We start from the raw sequence: 5,804 nt of genomic DNA, 5'->3' as shown, positions 1-5,804 counted from the left end.
GCCTGAGAGTCAACAGGACCTACGGTGGAAACAGCGAAGCAGGGTTAAATGGAAAGGGCACAGAGCCCCACCCTCATGCACAGGTACCCGTTCTGATTCACCCAGTACTCAGTGCGCAGTTCACGGCAACATGAGTGCCTGCTCATAGCTGTAAAAATAAGAGAGAACATGGGTAAACAGCTGATTGATATCTGTAGTTAGTTTGCATGCAGCAAAAGTAAGCTGGTAGAGGGAAAACAGCAAAAGTGGACATTCTCACAATTGGATTCAAAAGGATTTTGTTTTAATTTGCAATATGAGACATGAGTTCCTTTAAAGATTTTACATAGGTAAGTAGATAGCTAGATAAATTGATAGATTAGATAGATAAATAAGCATATTGGATGGATGGATGGATGGATGGATGGATGGATGGATGGATGGATACTGAGAGAGACCAACTTGCAACCTCTGAAAGAACCAAACCACTCTGGTCTTCCTAATGCTGTCTTCCTCACCTGAAATGCACTCCCTTCACTCTTCCTACCTGCTCAGAGCCTATTCATCATTTAAGTCTTGGACTGATGAGCAAAGAGGAAGAACAATAGTGCCAACTCAGAAATAAGATTAAGTTTCAGCACTTCTTTTAAATTACATAATTTCACTAAATAAATTCCTGCTGCTCCTCTATGGCTGTTATATAAAATCCTGTCATTCTAAGCTATCTTTGACCTGGCTGGTTCCATCATATCTTCCCTTCCATGCCACCCTCTACCTAAGACAACCCTTCCAACCGGGGGTGGTGACCACCTTGCTGCAACATCCACCACTCTCACCTGCACATGGTTATCTCCAACAAAGGTATCACTGGATGGCTGCTAGGGTGGTTAAGAAAACACAGTTTTGAAGCCAGAATACCCTAATTTTGGACATTAGTTTCTTTGTTTACCAACTCAGTGACTTCAGGCACATTATTTAATCTTTTGGGATCTCAGGTTCCTTAGATATAAAACATGAACCACAATAATAATTCCTACTTCATGGGGATGACGTGAGGCTTGAATTAGATTATTTATTTGAGCATCATACTTAGAAGTATCAACTACTGTGAAGGGTCTTAGATTTTAGCAAACAAGTTAGCTTACCACAGATTCAGGGATGCTGGCAGAAGACACAAAACTCCTAGGTCAGAGACAAATGACTCTACTACTCACAGCAATATCAGCAGCCAGAGTATCATCAGTTAAGATTATTCCTCCATCTCCAATTGACAAAAGGCAATGCAAAGGCCATGTGACCCCTGCACACACAGTGCATTACATTACAGGAGAGAGAAACTGAGTATATTATAATAGGCAGTACACCTGCCTGATCTTTGTCCTGGAGAGAGACATCATCTCTATAATACTGCAGAGTAAGCAAACAAATCTGCTGCATGCTCTAGACAGAGACACTATCTCATCTTCCAAACTGTAATGGACATAAACACCAAGATAGTCTGGAATAAAATGGCATTTTGTGCTACATTTGCAGGACATGCTGAAACACAGAAAACCTTTGAAGAGTTATTAATATTTCCCAATAAGAAGTCAGTAGATCTCCACTCATTTTCTTTCCTTGCTCTTGCCATTTCTCCTGCCTGGAGTTTTCTCCTTGTCCCCTTCACAGATCCAAATTCTTTGCTTCAGTCTTCCTCAGGCTTTCACCATGGCAGGACAAGAGGATCTGGTGAAGCAGGAGATTCAGTAGGACTGGGCGAACTGGGAGTACATTGAGATAATCACCAGCAACATCAAGAAAATCACAGACTTTCTCAACTCGTTTGATATGTCTCGTTCAAGATTTGCAACACTAAGGGAGAAATTGACAGCCCTTGAACAGAGAATAGAGTACACTGAAGCATGGGTGACAAAAGGTGAGATGCTCACCTAGAACAGTGCCATGCTGCTGCTGGGAAGTTGCTTTACAGAACACAGGCCATGTGAGAAAGGCCCCAGCAGCCTTCAGCTCCTTCCTTTCTCCTTACAGAGCAACAGGACTTATTCTTGTTTTTCTTTTTTCAAAAGTGTGGCCTTTGGGTTCTTCCATGTACTTCTGAGGGTGTGATGTGGTATATGAGGAAAAGTCTAGAGGAACTCTTGGAAACAACATTATGTATTTTACCTTTCCAGTAACATTTTGTAGATCTACTTGTCAATGTATTTGAGACATTCACAGCCAAAAGCCTGGGATTCTTTGTGAAGGTCCTCTCCACCCCTATCCTTCTTTCTCTCTCAGACTTTCCTTAAAGTTCTCATTGCCTCTGCACTGCTTCTGTGAACAGTCTTTGTCTTTTCCCCACCTTTGGTGGGAAGTGGGAGGCAGTCCTGGCCAAGACACTCATGCCCTGGCAATGTGGCTACCAGAGAATGTTGTTGCTAACCCGCCAGTTTCCTGTTGATTTGGGGAGGTCAAGGCCAGGTTCCCACTTGGCTTGAAGGGACATTTTCAGACATTTCTTTCTGTCACTTGGGGTGTCTATGCCTCTCAAATTTCCCTAATAAACTCCTCAACTTTATCTGACTGCTGTGATTATGGTAGGGACAGGACCTAGAGATAGGTTCACTTATTCCACAGAAATGTAATGCATGGGATTATTATTCCAACAAAACTTTCAGATGTAGCTATTTGATTCAAAGCCTAGGTGGCTTACCAGCCCAAGCCCCCATGTTTGTACTTTCAGCTGATTAGTTCATCCTGGGAATCATTTGGTCATTCAGCACATTCATCAAGTACTTACCATGTAAGCGTGTTATACTCCAATAAAAGATACAGCATTGAATCAGAGAAAAAAGCCTTTGCTTCATTCAAAGCACAAATCAAATGTCCCTTCTTTGCTTCATTCAAGCACAAATCGAATGTCCCTTCCTTGAGAGCCTTTTCCAAACACTCCAGTCATTATAAATCCCTTTGCAGAGTTCCTACTTCCATTTGTAGTCTGTCTCATAAAAACAAGTCATTTTTTGACTTGTTCAATGCTTCTCCTACTTTTTAAAAACTTTAAATTGAGGGATGTATTATAAGGGGTTGTAGTAGATGCTAGTTGTGTCCCCTTAGCCCCATGAATGACTAGCTCATTACCTGAGGGCTCTATCTAGTGACTCGAATGTGCACCTGCAGTCCTGAAGAGCTAGAGAATTAAGCTCCAACCCCAGCAGCCCTCAACCAATGGCAGATGGAAGCTGATGTATCAATGCCCCAGCTCCTTTGTTCCTTGGGTAGGTGCATGCTCTACCCTGGTTCCTAGAGTTCCTGTGGGCCATTAAGCTCCATTTATCCTCAGTGGAACTTGGCTTGATGACAGATACTTTGGTGGGTGCCCTCCCTTTCCTGTCTTATTTTCCCCCTCCCCACCCAGTGTTTTCTGAGAAGACCAGCTCCCCAAAAATCTAGTTGCACTAAATCATACAACTTTTACTCACAATTACTGTCATATCAATTACGAGCATGAAGTCCAATTCCATCATAAATATTTGAAAATCATCCTTATGTTCCCAAAGAATAAAATAATCATGATATTACAGTTATAATATCACTGAAATAATGTTTGGAGCTAAATGAATCTATGTGTGAAGGCAACAAAAATATCAGCAGCCAAGGAGATGCATTTGGCCCCAGAATGTGTCTGAAATGCTGCTTGGCATCTGAGAATGACTTAGAAGTGCCTTTCCAGCAGTCCAGCGTGGGATGGGATGTGACTAGAGGGGCTTTAAGAATACACAGAGGACACTCGAGTGCTACAGGGAAGGTGGCAAAGGTCAACTGCTTCTTTTTCAAGGACTTTACTTGCTCCCGCTCCATCCTGATATATACCCTGAGCTTTTGATGACATGACATTCTGATGGGGAACTGCCCCCAACCCTATTATTGTGGCATGATTTGTGGCTTTTTTCTTCCTGGTAGTCAAAAGTGCATAGCTGTCTTCTTGAGTCATGAGTTGTGCTGTCATCCATGCTTGTAGTAGGAGTAACAGGGGCATGTTAACTGGTGTGTATAGATACCCCCTGAGGCGTGAGAGGAGTCACGGTCCCGGGGGGATTTAGGATGGGGCCCCTTTCCTGAGGGGATCAGAGTAGCCCCAAAAGGAAACACAGCATCAAACATTTTAAAGGCACGATGACAAGGCAACAAAAACACCAGCCACCAGGATTCTGCGCAGGATCCTGTCATGCTTCCCCATCATCTCTGGATTGACACCAGGTTGCAAGGCTGTTTCTATCATCAAATACAGCGTAGAATCTATTCACTGAACAGGTCATGGAAGATAACCCATGGATTCTTTCCCCACCATTGCCCTGAAACTCACAGGAACACATGCCACCTGGCCACTGCAACCTGTCAAGAACGGGTTAGAGGAGGGAGCCTTGGCAGAGAAGCCAGCTGTTTCGCCCTGCTCTCTTACTAAATGCACTAAAGCCACTCTTGCTATAATTAGTCCCCAAAGAGAAACTAAAGTAATGGGAAAGTAGAAGCTTCCTTGCTAAGACCCTAGGGATGTCTACCAAACTCCAGTGTTACTGAACTCTAGAAAGGATATGACTCACCTTGCTCTTTCAAAGGCAATCCGTCTCTGACATATCATCTAGGAATTGTTTCTTTGATGTCTCCTGTGTCCTTTACCCTGTTGCATCTACAAAATGCATGCACACACTTTATCCAAGAAAAGACAGTTTTGAGGGATTTTTTTTAATCCTAGAAGTATTGACCTTTTCAAGTTCACTTATAAAATTAAGCAACCTAGTGTCAGATTATCTAGAAAGACACAGAAAGCAGAAGGACAATAAATCAGTGGACCTAAAATACTATTACCATTACAGTAAGGAATGTGAAATTTTAAAATAGGTAAATTCAAATGTGACCCATAAACCAGGGTCCACAGTGTACAAAACCAAAACCCTTCACACTGTAGATACTGGTCCGGGACAGGCGCACTCAAAGAGATTTGGGAAGAGTGAAGATGCCTAGGACGTAGGAAAGCTACAAAGAAAGAGACCATTCTGGGGATGAAGCTAGCTGGAGAAAATGATCACTGCATTTAACAGAATGTGGGTGTACTCTGCAAATAGGTACTATATTAAGGAATTTCAAAGGTAAAGGGTAATTAAATATCAGCTTGAGTCTTATATCTGAGCTCAATCAAGAGGGCAAAAAGGTTCCACAATCTCAGAACAGGATTCTCCTGAGTGAGAAACACATCCCCCTCTGAAGGAAAAATATTCCCTGCTGCCAGCACCACCCCCCGGTGGCAGAACTGTCCGAGTTTGAGGTCTGGAAGTCCTCATCTCCAGCAGAGAGCCACTCTATGATGGCCCTGCCCTGGCCCTCAGGCCTCCTAGGTGCGTGGGAGTGTGTGGAGGAGAGGATGATGGGGAGAGCCTGGTGGACCCCATGAAAACCACCCAAAGTCTCCTGGGTGCCAGGAAGAAAGCTTTCTCTCAACTCTATCCTGCACATGTTGGATGTTAACAACTACTATTATGCTTTCAGGGTAGCCCAATTCATACATGTACCCAACCCACCCCCATTTTTCTCCTTCACTCTAAAACTGGCACTGATGAGCTATTGTTTGACTTAGTGGTGTAGCCGAGTTCCCAGTCAACTGCTTCAACCATCCCATCCACTTGGGTCTCTGTGGTTGCTACTGGCTGATGTTCCCCAAGGCTATTTCCTCTTCTTCTGGGGCCACAGGTAGACTATGTTTCCTAGCCTCTCTTGCGGTCTCTTGTGGCTATGTCAAAAGAACAATAGTACAAGAGAAAGGTCAGTGTGGAAGAGAAAGTACCAGT

General features: G+C 43.4%; 1 pseudogene; it reads left to right on the top strand.

Annotated features, from left to right (window-relative positions):
* Positions 1-1,686: 1,686 nt before the first annotated feature.
* Positions 1,687-1,911, top strand: LOC108522012 (protein BRICK1 pseudogene; annotated as a pseudogene).
* The last annotated feature ends 3,893 nt before the right edge of the window (positions 1,912-5,804 follow it).

Source organism: Rhinopithecus bieti, unplaced genomic scaffold (genome assembly GCF_001698545.2).
Source record: "Rhinopithecus bieti isolate Rb0 unplaced genomic scaffold, ASM169854v2 scaffold_63576, whole genome shotgun sequence".
Taxonomy (NCBI): Eukaryota; Metazoa; Chordata; class Mammalia; order Primates; family Cercopithecidae; genus Rhinopithecus; species Rhinopithecus bieti.
Note: the sequence above shows the minus strand (reverse complement) of the source record. Positions and strands in the feature narration are given on the sequence as shown.